Here is a 15,336-nt window from a genome sequence, read left to right on the forward strand (position 1 = left end):
TTCGCTTATAATACTTCTATTGTTAAAGTCTGGAAGTTGAATAAACAAATGATCTCAAATCGCAACATCACTACGTGGCCTAATAAAGAGCATTTTCATTGTTCCAACCGCAAAGCTCCAGGAAGTCCACGGATCATAAACAGTTAGTGCTGTGGTCGAATACTTGTACTCGTATGTTATGGACATTTCTACAATTACAATATGAATGTTACTTGGCCGGTTTTACAAATCATTTGAATGTTATGGAAGCAATTTATTTGAACTGAGAATGCATATCAAAGTTTTTCCAAGCGAAATATTTTCAACAGATTTTATAATATAAGAAATATCTTGTAAATAGAGATAGAAACCGTTCTTATTGAAAAAATAACGTTAAATAATAACATTATGCAATCTTTTTTTATGTATATAATATTAAAATCTATTATAGTAGTGGAAAATCTAGATAGTTACAACTCAGTACTTGTTAAATATAATGAGCATGCTTGTATTGAATATTTTCAATACATTCTGGCTTCCGAGAATCTATTGAGAAATTTTTATTCTAGAAATTGTAAAATAATAACTAACTTTTCATATTAGAATAAAACATTCTATATAAAACCTAAAATATTTATTCACACAAATGAGCTCAAGCAAAAACCTATATAAAAATACTTTTCTTAGTAAACCTTATGTGGAAATACAACAACAACTATAATATAATTAAACGTACGAATAAATCCTGCAATCACCGTTGTACTAAACAAGATTAGTGTGCACACATCTTTATCCATTAGGGTCGTGTGTGACAATACGTGCTGTGTGTATAATGCCTTATAGTGTAGGAGCTGGTTGTGTATTCGTCTTACGGGCTCTAAGAACGAGAAAGACAGAAAATAGTTTTTGAAATAAATTAAAGGGTAAAATAATGGATAACCAAAGTTTTAATACATGCGTTAAGACAAGAAAATACTTCAGCTTTATCCAAAATGAAACGTAGACTATTAGTCTATTCAATCAATCAATTGTTATTAATTCTTATAATAAGAAAGATATAGCAAAAATTAATTTATGCGGTAAATTATGTCAGCCAAAATGAAGATATATCCTAATTCCTAGCTAATATTACTAAAGCTTTCTAATTTACATAAAACTTTTTCTTATAATTTCCATAACATTGAGAAGAAATATCAAGCAGTCCGTCTTCTAGACTTTGCAATTTATTTTCTAAAATTTTGTAAGTAGACGAATATTGCTTTGCTCGCATTCGCTCTGTGAGCATTTTTATCTATTAGTCTTAAATCACGGTACGTGCGCTGTCTGTCAAATACCTGGCGTAGTCAAAGAGTCAGTGAAGATTCAGAGTTAAATAAGATAAAAAAACAACATATTTTATTGTTATCGATTAAAGGCTTAATAATATATTGAGGGATTGAGTTTGATAATTAATTAATTTTCATAATTATAATTGTCGATGAATTATGATATAACTAATATTTCTATAATTTGTGGATTACTGGTAATTTATTTAAAATTTATGCATCATTCGATTTCCTATTCAAAAATCACTCTTAAAATAACTTTAACAATCCTTCCGTAAATTGTATAATTATCCCCTGCACAAAAAAATACCACCTCAAGAGAACTTTAAAGCCCCACACAACCAATACACCGATAGAAGAATCCAATCCACGCAATTAGTGGAACAAATAAATCCTGCAATCAACGCTTCCATTAAACGAGGTTAGCGCACATCCCTAACCATTACCGTCTTATGTCACGACGTGCCATGTCTGAAATGCCTTAATAGTGCAGGAGCTGGCAGCGTATTGATCGAATTAGGCATAGGGGACGTAAGCCAAGGAGATAGAAAACGAAAATCACTGATATTCTTGTTTTTGTTGAAGTATTTGTTATGAGTTTAGAATTTCAGTGCCATACCACGCTGTGCAAGAGCTCGATATAATATTATCTCTATAAGTAATATTGTCAACATATTACATTCTAAGTCCTCTCATTAACTAAAATCAGTTTAGTAAATCTTCAAAACAAGTTGACGCGAAGTTTTTTAATTCTATTTCATTTATCTTACGACAAATAACGTCGAAAATATGTTTTACAATGAACAAGAAAATATTGGAACAAATCACTTATTTCTAACTTAGTACTTGCAATAGTTTTAATGAAGTCTCTGGTTATCAAACTTTCTATGCGATTAATGCACTACTACATCAAGTTTCTTGAAATTAATATGTATTGTATGTTAACTATTTCGTATCACATTTCCAAGTAAAGGCATAGAAGGAAGCAATTAAAAATTTTCAAGTGAATCAAGTTTGAATACTACATTTTAACAATTTATTTATTGCACTAGGCCTGGAACTACTTCTTGTAGACGCGCTTTTTAATCGTAATAATGTGAAAAAAGATTTAACATCAATTCGGAAAGTAATTTCGAAAAACGACGCAACTTAGAAATAATTTAGTTTTATTATTAATCAAATTATCAATTAAAACACTCAAACTTTTAAACAGCCAGCTCTTAAACTAGAATCCTTGCCACAGGAAGGGGCAATCGACATTCTATTCGTGATAAAACGCTCTGTGGTCGTTAGAGGAAATAGCAAATTTGATAAGCATCAGAGAATTTTTCCAAGCGTTTCAATAATTTGCTTCCCTGCGACCTGCGTATTTGTTCATTTGAATTCAGTAAATGCATTAGCTATTTGAGGAATCTTTTTCATTTGTGTGTCTCTTTATTAATGTATTCTTTTGTTTTTATAGATTTGTATGCGTGGAAATGGATAATGTACATTGTACCGTATTATGCTGACGTTAAGCTTGGTCATTTAGAAAACCATTAATGGGATATATTGTATTGCTAAAATGGGCAAGATTCTATTAGTATTATTTTATTTACATAAAAGGGTTTTAATAGTGTTGTAACGAAAGACAGCCTGGTGGAATTGCTTACGCTTTCTCAGGATAAATAGGGAAATAAAATTACAATTCCTTCTAAAATAAATATTAAAAAAAATACTCATTTACTGCTAAAACAAAATTAAGTACTTTGAATCATATTTCATGGATTCGATCATATTTTACTTTCGACCATATTCCATAATACAACATAATTATTAATTATTAACACCAAAACATCAAATCCACAACCAGCTCCTACACTATAATAATACGTAGAAAATCAACCACCTGGCGTGTATCAATTTTCACATGTAATCAAAACATACAGCTGCGAATGCACCGTATTTATGTTTATATTTAGTTCGTGTCATATCAAATGCAGTATTCTTATTACTGTTGATCGAAAACAATAACTTACAGACAGACAATTGATCATTAATAATAATTATAAATTATTACAAGTCTATATAACTGCGTTAAAAACAACCGACTTCAAACTTGCACTTGCAACATTTACAAATACAGACAAAAATGCTCATAAAATAAAAACTACTGGGCCTATCCGAATAAAATTTTTATGGGACCAATTCGACACCGTCCCGCATCGAACAAAAAAAGAATCACGTAAATCGGTTCAGAAACCTCGGAGTAATCGGTGTACATACATAAAAAAAAACATACCGGCCGAATTGATAACCTCCTCCTTTTTTTGAAGTCGGTTAAAAAGAATGTGATAATTGCTGCCTTACTTCAAAATAAATTGTCTGAACTAATCAGGTATAATATAATATTAAAGGCTTTTTTCTTAGGTAATAAAGATTTATAAATAAATAAAACCAGAAGCCGAAATATCATTAACCCAAAATCGCTGTCATATCATCAATTTTACCCTCTCATCACTTCAAAATAAAAAATATTTTTAAAAAGCCCTTCTTCGAACTCAATCATTTCAGACCAATTTGACTATTCTTTGTACGAAATGGGAAATAAATTCATAGAAACCATAATGACTTTAATAGACAAAAACCACAGGTAATACCGACCCGTCGACTACTAGTTTAGGGTTCCGTGACAAAATTGTTATTTTTTTTACATAATATTTAATTTTATATGTAAAAAACATTATATTCAATACAATATGCTGTTAATTATTATGTATTAATAACACAGGATATATATTAGTTATTTATAAGAATAAAACATATTTGCTCGAATCGTACCTATATTTATAGAAAAATGAAATACTCCTTTTAAAATATAACAACATTTTTCTTTTACAGCTTAGTATGAACGTCTTTATCGTGAAATATAAATAAAATATAGCTTAAGCTTTCTAGAAAAATATAATACAAAGGCAGACTATAAAAACAGTTACTTTTCCAACAATAAAAAATGTATACTTCGTATCTCCTTTGATATTATTTCTTATGTTATTCCTTTAGGCATTTAACACTTCCAACAAAAGCAATATTTATTATTTTTTGCTTTTAGCCTTTGTGAGACTTGAGACTTGAAAACATTATTATATTTATAGTTGACTCATGTTCGCTTTTGATACCTTTAGATTATTATGACACAGTGTTATATTTCTCAATTTCTATTATAATAAAACTAATATTTTCATTTGAACAATTTCAATAACAATAAGTATTACTTCCTAAAAAATAACGAAGTCTCTATTATTTTTAATGGTTTTAATTTCTTTGTTATATAATTTTTTTTATTAATTACATCGATGTTTGAATAATAAACAAAAAACAAAATATAGAGCCCCATATTCAATCAATGACACTATAAATAATTGTGAATGATTGTTAACTTTTACGATACGGAACCCAACCCTCCAAGCCGACATGGTCTTCGTTAATCTGATTTCAATAGATAAACATCGGACCATCGGATCGGCCCGTTTTAACTTTTTTACAGAAATCCCATCAAAGATGTAACAATGTACAGATAAAGCGGCCGGTCATTAAATTCTTTAAAAATGTAACATGTACAGATTTCAAGATAAACGTACAAGTTATTTTTCGTTTATATGTCAATTTATTTTTATCTTGCTTCTGTTTTAACATTTTTAAAAACTTCTGGACTTTCTATTGAAATTTATAGAAGCCATTGGCGAAATCGAACAACTAAATTAATTCTATTTCAAAATCCATTTTATTGACTGCAATATCGTATATGTGGTAAGTATTATGTGCTGCATTAATTTATTTAAAAAATTGAAGAAAATAATCCTACATAGCGCATATTTTACCTACTCAAAAACATACATTAGATAAAAATGATATTTATTATATTTTTTTATATGTATATATGCACTTCATATTCGCAATATGCGCGAACAATTTATTATCATTTTTACACGAGGAAATTCCATACTTTCAGGAATAGACTTCTAAAAATAAACGGTCGCCATGACAACGGGTTACAACCACAGAACTATATCGAGATAGAAGGAAAGAGTGTATGTACCTCGCGTGGCGAAAAGACGATTAATCATCGTCTTTGCTCGCCACGATGCTCAGTCCGCTCTCGACCGCTCTCAGTGTGTGACGTACTAATGCAAACAGAAAATGACCCCATGCTCGATAATTAACTGTGCAAACACCACCAAAAAAGTTAAAGGTGTCAATAAAAATATTTCCTTTCACCTGTAAGTACTTTTTGCCCTAAAATATCTGTTATTACTTATAAAACAATTTATTTTTGTGCTCCGTATTAATTTAATGTAAATGGTTACGGAATGATGCAACTTTTCCATTACGGTTTTAATTTTACACGCCAGACTGGACATGCATTGAAAACCAGCAATGAAAATAAAACATTCCAAACTGTCGAAACGCGGTAAAGGTTGATTTCTCATTTTTCTGTCAAAAATAAGCTTATAGAGTTGTACTCCACGATTTTCAATGCCGATTTCTTAGTCGATTCAAATCGATACCTATTGAAAACAGAAAAATGATAATTATTTTTTAATCCTATAATTTGTTAGGTATATCGATGGTTTAAAATATATTTACTATATTATACTTAGTGCTTTGTTTCAGTTTTCCGAAATATTCTCTTGTGAAAAAATAAATGGATTGAAGCAACGGGTCGTAAAAACTGGTTTCCTACGAAACACAGGCTGATTTGTTCCATACATTTTCACGAAGATTTGTTTACTGGCCCATCATAGTTTCGGCGAATAATGTTAAGTGGTTGAGGAGTTCCTTCCGTCTCCATCATTAGCTCAGCACCATGATACTAGAATTTTATATTGTCACCTGACTTGCACATGTATGCAAACTTTCAGCTCAATAAGTTGATTAAAACTACTTTAATATTCAATTACAAGATTTGATACATACATACATTCATATACACATGCATACTAATGAAGTTTAAGTTAATAAAAAGCTTGTAAAAATTAACATACATTTTTATTCTCATTATTCTGTCAAGGTCAAAATCGATTCCCAATTCGATTCTATAAAATGTTTTAACTGCCTACTTAGTTTCTATTTAATTATTTTGACGTTGTGAACATCACTAAAAGACTCGCGTGACGTCAAAATACCTACGCAAAATGTTACACGGTCGGTTCTCATATAAATCGACGAACTATTTCCTTCTATCTCGATATAGTTCTGTGGTTACAACAGTGTTCCCTCGAGAAGTGCATTTCGAATTGTCCTTGTTTCCTTCGACATTTACTTCAAATTCAAGCATTTCTTTTATAAATTGTTGTTGGAAATAAGTGCGGGATTTTTAAGGTGCAATCTTTTTAGTTTTCTGGTCGTAGAATCTACTGTTTGCTGTAGCTTCGATATATATTTGGCAAAATTATGAAATTAAATATAAACATGATTACATGAGAAATAAAAATAAAATATAAATATTAAATGTATCAAAAAGAGCGTGTTGGCCGAGTACGTGTCAGAAGTGAAACTTCTGTGGCAAGATTCAAAGACGCCAAAATCGTCACCATACCTACCTACTCCTTGAAATTTTTCTCTCAACACGCCTAAAGAAGTTTCTGTTGAAAACTATCTACTAAGAAACAGATTCATTCATCATTTAAAATAATTATTATTTTGAATCACATGAAGATAAGAAATCTGTGAACCAAAAATAATTTATCTGTTATCCAATTTCGGTATCCATTCAACATTTTCCAATCAAAAATCTCCTAATGATTCCCATCTTAAAATACAAAACACAAGGGATACATGATACGTTTAAACAAAACAAAAAAATAATTAAATTGTACCTCCTCGTATATACGTCCTTGTCAAAATTCACGCACCTGCTTTTAAAAAGGCTTTTTTTTTAAAACCCGTTCCGATACCAAAGCCATGGGAATAGTTTTTTATTCAAAACAGGTGCTACTGATTGAACCTTTTTTAATGCACCTCTTTCGTTGGGTTTAGAAAAAAGTATGGCGTGATAAATTCATTGAGTCTGTTGTTGAAATAAAACTAGGATCACCGACTTTCTGGTGGAAGAAAAAGCGTAAAGCCTTAGTTAGCACTGTTATCTATTCTGATAATAATTATACTTTTAATTATAGTTACTATTTTCTGAAGAATTCGTAGCAGATCTAAAGACAGACCTAATTTAAGTATAATATATAATAAGAATATAATAATGGGACATCAGCTGTGTATAATAATAATGAGTCAATTTCTGAAATATGACTTAGGTATAATAGGTATTTTATTATATTCTCTTTTTTATTTACAAAGCAGCATCCAATTAAATGAAATGGAAATAAGGTATGCACTTAGTATGCATATTTACCCAAATAATCTCGTAAAAATACAGTCGAATAAAAACCTCATTTTTGAAGACGGTCTAAGTCACACCTATATAGGTATTATATGAGTAAGCCTATATTCAAGTGAAGCCACTTTTAAGCTAATTTAAAAAACAAATCTTGTACAGACATAGGTACATAATCACAATGTTTGATTTTGTGCCAAAGCTTTACTCAAATATAATTTACATTCTAATTAACACGAACAAACACGCACGCAATTATGTAATTTTATACAAAAATTCATATTTGATTTAATATGAAAACCGTTTGATTAAAAATCTGTTTTAATAGGTACCTATTTGGCATAGACTGTAGATATTAACAACATCACCGGCTTTGATCACATGATCAAATAAAAAGCCTATATTCAATTATACTACTAAAACAATTACCTAATTAAATTTCAGACCAATCCATTAATTAATTTTAGCGTAATACATAATATTATGACCTACAAGCTGCACCCCGCGGTGTCACCTGCGTTGCTCCGCTCCTGTTGGTCTTATTGCGATGATTTATAGCCTTCCTCGATATCTAACACCGAAAGAAATTTTCAAATTGGACCAGTAGTTCCTGAGATAAGCGCATTCAAACAAACAAACAAAGTCTTCAGCTTTATAATCCAAACTAATAAATATTATAAATGCACCTCTATCTGTCTGTCTGTTACTCAATCACGCCTTATAACTGCTGAACCAATTTGCATTAAATTTGGTATAGAGATATTTTGATATCCGAGAAAGGACATAGGCTACTTTTTACTATGCGGGTTTTCCTTTGACTGCGCGGGCGAAGCCGCGGGTGGAAAGCTAGTATTAGTTTATGTAGATAACAGACGTTACAGGTAGAGGTACCTACCTGTAACGTCTGTTCACATCATCACATGCATACAACTTTGTATTGTTTATAAAAATATACCTAAATGTATGAAGGTAGTTCTTCATTTCAATATAAAGGATTTTTCTTAACTTAGATTAAGGCTATGACGTCATGAAATAGCGCAGAATAGATTAGTTGAATTACATAGTACCTAGGATTATATTTTATCCCGGTTCATCCCAGGTAAAGCCGGGACAAATTGCTAGTCTAACATAATTTTAATATTGCCTATCTGATAATAAAGAGTTTATTATTATTTATTATTATTATAATGAATTCGCCACATCTTTCTTAACTACATTCGTTTCTATTTTTCTGTAAATAGAACTGGTTTCAACGAGAAAAGGCTTTATACCGAGTCTGAAAATACAATTGTATAATGCAAATCTAATTTCATTTTTCTTTGCGTAGGTAGGTACCTAGTACTTGAACGAGCTACGAAAACTGAATTAATAATAGTGTAGTGTTTCCATATGTTTGATTTCACACATAGACTTAAGTACTAATAATAATTATTATTAATGCGAAAGTATGTTTTGTCTTTTACTACGTCGTAACACCAATTTGTGCTATGATTTTTTTGATATTTAGTTAGTATTCCAGAGAGAAACATAGCCTACTTTTAACGGGGCTTTTAATTTATATCGCATTGCTAACGGAATTTCCCTTGAATACACGGACAAAACCGCGGGGCGTACCTAGTTTATGTCTAAGTAAGAAATTGAACACTCTTCAATATTTCAATAAAAGAAATAAATAAAACAGTCGATCAAGTTGGATACTACTTTTTCCATACTTGACGATCTAGTCTCGAAGTTCGAACCCTATTCCATTTATAGTGTAGGTACAAACCACACCATGATAGGCTTATGTTCTGTTTTTTATCAATTCAAAATGATAAATTATTGACGTAATTGTAAACAATAAACATACCTACCTGTATGTTTTTAAATTGAAAAACAATAAACATACCTACCTGTATGTTTATTGTTTACAATTATCACAGAATAACAACGCACCTAATTACAATTATCTAATAATTAATATTCAAGACAACGTTCATGACAATTATTTAAGTATAAATAATAACTAGGTAGGTATTATAGGTACCTATAACAAAAATAAAGAGCTCGAAAAACAGGAAAATTCACTGAAAATTTTTGCACGTAGCAATTAGCATGCATCTAATCAGTGTTTTGTTGTATTTTAGTTAGGTAACTGCATAGCTTGAAACACACAAGTCTTGTATTCCAATATTAGTTTCATTTAGAAATACGAGTGTAAAAGCAACAAAAAACTCACCATCACATAATATCCAATTCAAAAAACACAGACACAAATCACTCAACTGAAAACGAAATACTAATGATCCCGATTCCCGCTATTGTTATTGAAATGTCAAGTCTTTTTTTTTTTTTTTTTCACCAAAGGCCAAAGTCACAAAGCATACAGCCAAGTTCAAAATGAATAGACGCGGTTCGACATTCAAAAGTCATAGACAGCCACTAGACGCGGCGCCCGGGCGACTACTGTTTGTAAAAACAAATTCCCGCGCTTTCGTCAAAGAATACATAATGTATAGATATGACAAATGTCACGTGCAAGGTTAACGATGCATTTATATGGATACGGCAAGGAATAATCTGGAATCCTTACAGGTATGACGAATTTTGTTAGTTTAATTAGGGTAGGGCAAATGTTGTGTAAATCCTTATAATGCTTTGAAGTATTTTGTTGTACAGTGTTGCAATTTGAGGTGTTTTCACTTGTTTATTGTGTTTTATACTAATATCATAATATTATGTAAAACAGATAAGATTAAATTAAATATTAATTTGAAGTGATTGTCAACTGCCGTTTTTTTCTGTAATAAGAAGCCTACAGAATTCTTTCAAAATGTCCAAATTTAAAAAATATATAATATATACATAAATTAAAAATACTAATAGTTAATTATGTTGACAACTATTAGGTAGTTTTTTTTTATTATAATAATATTATACACTATTTCTCTATGGTACTTCTATACCTAATACAAATTGTTATGTTTACCTGATTATTGTGATTCTTCTTTGGAAAATAATATTATAACAGCTGCTGTCTATTAATAGAGAAAAATGAAAGTTAAACATAGGAATACAATGTTTAATCGTTTCAGGTAGTATTATTATACATATATAATATTATATTCTGTGGTTTCAGGTATTAAGAAGCTATGGTCAACTAAAGAAAATTTAATTCAGAAATGGTTTATGAATATACCTATGAATATGAGTTACTTTGCTTGTATTTCATTAAATTCATTATGTGTAATAGAGTGTTTATATAGTAACTAGCGGTCCGCCCCGGCTTCGCCCGTGGTACATGTTTCGCAATAAAAAGTAGCCTATGTCCTTTCTCGGGTATCAAAATATCTCCATACCAAATTTCATGCAAATTGGTTCAGTAGTTTAGGCGTGATTGAGTAACAGACCGACAGACAGAGTTACTTTCGCATTTAAAATACCTGTATTTCTCTCCTTCTGAGAAATAAACTTGAGTAAATATTAAAAAGTTAGTGACAATATCCCAACCCAAGGTACTGTAAACTTTACAGTGCCAGTGTACAGTAGGTATATCTACTGCTAGCTGTTCCCCGCGTTTTCACCCGCGTAGCTCCGCTCCTGTTGATCTTAGCGTGATGATAATATAATAGCCTTCCTCGATAAATGGGCTATCGAACATCGAAAGAATTCTTCAAATCGGACCTGCAGTTCCCGAGATTAGCACGTTCAAACAAACTCTACAGCTTTATAATATAATTCCGGTTAACACCTCATTTCTTTCTTCCTTAGATACTCTACTTCACACATTAAGCAAGAAACCTATTGCGATAGTGGCTGGCGATCTTAATATTGATATCTGTAACTCGGAATCTCAAGAATCTATAGATTATCTATGTATTATGTCATCACATTCTTTACTCCCCACTATCACAAAACCCACTAGAGATAAAACTTGCCTCGATCACATTTTCATCAAAGCAACCGATAGACTCTACGGTGCAGTATGTAAATCAACCATTACCGATCATGACATTGTTATAGGTCAAGTAGTAAATACAAAGCAACCACAAAAACTACCTCGATGGCGTACGAAAACCGACACAGACGCTCTCATCACATCACTAAAAAATACCGATTGGAAGGAAACTCTCTCCTCTACACAAGTTAATAATGCATCTTCCTCATTTTACAAAATATTAACGAACACCATAGAAAAACACTCGGTTGAAATTAAAGTTAGTCGCAGACGCACAAATTTAAAGCCGTGGATCACCCCGGGATTAATTCGATGTATAACCCATCGTGACAAACTACATAAAGACACAAAACTACACCCTAATGACCTTACACGCCAACTTATATACAAGAGATATAGAAACTTCTGCAATAAAATACTTCGAAATGTCAAAATACAATACAATAGCACACTAATAGAACAACACAAATCTAACCCTAAATTATTATGGAAAACCATTAAAAATATAAGTCAAACCAGTACTCATTCCAACCCTCCGGTGGAATTACTTCAAATTAATAATGATATAAATAGATCTCTCTACAACTGTAATAAATATTTTACTTCGGTTGGAAAAACTTTATCTGATCAAATCCTAAATAAACTTAATACATCTCATGAAGATTTAATAAATTCCTACAAATCAGATAACTCAGCACCGCAATCCTTTTTTCTCTCCCCCACCGATGAATCAGAGGTACACAAAGTAATAATGAGCTTGAATAACGATAGCTCCCCCGGATTAGATAATCTCACAGTCCGAACGATAAAAGCCATTCTTCCTGAAATTATAAAACCTCTCACACACATAATCAATCTCAGTATAGAATCCGGTGAGTTTCCTGACTGCTGGAAAATAGCAGTTGTAATACCGATATACAAAAATGGAACAAAAAGCCTCCCAGAAAACTACAGACCCATAGCTCTTTTAAACATTCTTGGAAAAGTCCTCGAAAAAATTGTGAACTACAGACTGACATCTTACTTAGAGAAATATCAACTCATTTCAGACAAACAATTCGGTTTCAGAAGTAACAAATCTACTGAGCATGCAATAACACTACTTACCAATCTCATATCTTCACATTTAGAAAACGGACACTGTTGTCTAAGCGTCTTTTTAGATCTGGCAAAAGCCTTCGACACTATATCTCTTGGCCTACTCGTAAAGAAACTGGAGGCAATTAGAGTCAGAGGTACTTCACTAAATTGGTTTAGGAGTTATCTTACAGACCGCAGGCAATGCACAAAAATCGACAACAAACTTAGCTCCGAACTAAAAATTGAATTTGGCGTACCACAGGGAAGTGTTCTCGGTCCAACTCTTTTCATCATTTACATTAATGACATACTTAAAATGAGTTTGAAAAACTCCCACATAATTGCATACGCCGACGACACTGCTCTGGTATTTCATGGCGCAGATTGGGACCAAACACACAGACTTGCAGAATCAGGTCTATTAAAAATAACAGAAGCACTTAACCAAAACCTATTAACTTTAAATCTCAACAAAACCAAGTACTTAACATTTTCAAAATCTGCAAACCCCAAACTTTACCCTAAACAGTCTCTCCAACTTCACTCCTGTACCAACCCCGGCAACACTCAATCATCATGTAATTGCCATCACATTGAATCCACTCCCTCACTAAAATACTTAGGTGTTACCCTAGACAACAACCTAAACTTTCATCAACACATTAGTGAAGTTTCATCAAAAGTAAGGAAACTCATCTTCATAATGAAGAAACTGCGCAATTGCACCCCACTAAAAATTCTCAGACAAGTATACACGTCCTTATGCCAATCTATTATAAATTATAGCATCTCTGTCTGGGGCTGCGCTGCCAAAACTCACCTCCTGCAACTGGAGAGAGCTCAACGTGCACTGATTAAAGTGACACTTAAAAAGCCTTTCCGATTTCCTACGAATGAACTTTATCGTGAGTTTAACGTACTTCGCGTTCGTCAATTATACATACTTTCAGCAGTAAACCTAACCCATAAATCAATCGTTTCGCGGCCCGATTACAAAGATCTCCTAAAGAAAAGAACATTCCGTATCCCACTTCCTGATTTCAACTCAAAAATAGCAAGACGTAGCCCAGCTTACTCACTCATTCATACGTACAATAATGTTTGTAAATCAAAACATCTGAAAAACTGCAATATGTATAAATGCAATAAAATAATGAAATCTTGGCTGCATGAACTTTCATACAGCGATACCGAAGATCTGGTCTAAATATAAGAATAAACTTTAACTTTAATAGAAATCTGTTGGTGAGAAATAAAACTTGAACAATTTACTTATGCTAAAAAGCTACTTTAATTAATATTATTGGATCCCTGAACGCATTCACACACTTACACAGACACACACACACACACAATCACACACCCTATGTTAAATGGAAAATGTTGTAAGTTCTTGTATTAAGTACACTCATTATTATTAATTATAAATTATTTAAACATAATTATTGATGTACTGTATAATTCGTCTTAATAAAGTAACCTGTACTCCGTTTCTGATATCCAAGATACAGGCAGTAGCCTAGTTTGGATATCACTGTACTAGCAACCTTGTAAAATAATCCTACTGTTATCACATTTAACAATGTAATGATTGAATATTTTGGTTAATAAAGATTTTTATTTATTATTTATTATTTAATTATATTGTATCGATTATCACGCACCCCACAAATATGTACCCTTTTAACAGTAGTAAATAATTATTCAAACTAAAAAGTAAACAACGAATTAATTCACTCTTTGTCCAATTAAAATAGCCATATTTCAGCAGACTTACTCTTTACATTCTATTCCCTCTTGAAAACCCATTAGTCTATGACTCGTCTTTCATCTCGTTCTAATCTATATCAAAAATATATCTCTCCTTGTCATGTCATTGCAGGACTTCATCTATTAATAATATTATAGCGGTACTTCAGAACTGTATCAAGTGATCGATTTAATTTTATGCTACAGAATATGAAATTAATTTATATGTTTAGCAAGTTTCATCAACATTTGATTAGCCATTCCACAGATTCATATACATACAGGCTTTTAGTTAAAATTTAGCCAATTCCAGCGAAATTGATTTTGCAGTTTTTGGATAAAAGAGAGCAATAGTTTTAGACTTTGGGGTTTTAGATATCAAATTCGTTCTCATTTTATTAGATTCACAATAACTATTAGTATAACCATAGTTAACAATTGTTATATTTTGTACTTTGAATGTTTGTAACGCTAACATTGATCGATTCTGTATGAAATTTTGTACAAGGATATTTTATAAATAGTCTGTAACACAAAGCTACTTTTACACGAGTCACACCCAAGCAAAACCACGGGCACCACCTACAGATAAAAACATAAGAGCCGCTAGCAACATAAAAAGCCAAGATATAATAGTAAGTCTCAATATAATTCCAAACTTGTACAGGATAAGGCAAATTAGCTTTTTATAGAGGAAAGCCCGTTTTCCCCGGGAAAGCTGGCATTAAAAATTCATTGATAAAGTCCGTAAGCACATAAAATATGTACCCCGCGTGGTACAAAGGTTTGTTAACTTACCTGTACTGTCGTGTGTATGGTTCCTTATAGTGATATGAGTTTAAACTCAAACTCAAACTTATACTCAAATATTCCAATTTAATAGGTGTCTTTTATTG

General features: G+C 31.6%; 1 protein-coding gene and 1 long non-coding RNA gene across 2 annotated transcripts in view; one reads left to right on the plus strand and one right to left on the minus strand.

The window, feature by feature from the left end:
- LOC123703827 (irregular chiasm C-roughest protein-like) overlaps window positions 1-10,101 on the minus strand; it is a 110,440-nt gene extending 100,339 nt beyond the window's left edge. The window contains exon 1 of the mRNA XM_045651991.1: window positions 9,893-10,101. The gene's annotated coding sequence lies outside the window, so the exon portion shown is untranslated. The remainder of the gene's footprint in view (window positions 1-9,892) is intronic.
- LOC123703830 lies at window positions 5,349-6,323 on the plus strand. The gene is made up of 2 exons (XR_006753053.1): window positions 5,349-5,563; window positions 5,958-6,323. It is a non-coding gene; the product is annotated as an uncharacterized LOC123703830 (long non-coding RNA).
- Window positions 10,102-15,336: the final 5,235 nt, after the last annotated feature.

This window comes from Colias croceus, chromosome 27, assembly GCF_905220415.1.
Source record: "Colias croceus chromosome 27, ilColCroc2.1".
NCBI lineage: Eukaryota > Metazoa > Arthropoda > Insecta > Lepidoptera > Pieridae > Colias > Colias croceus.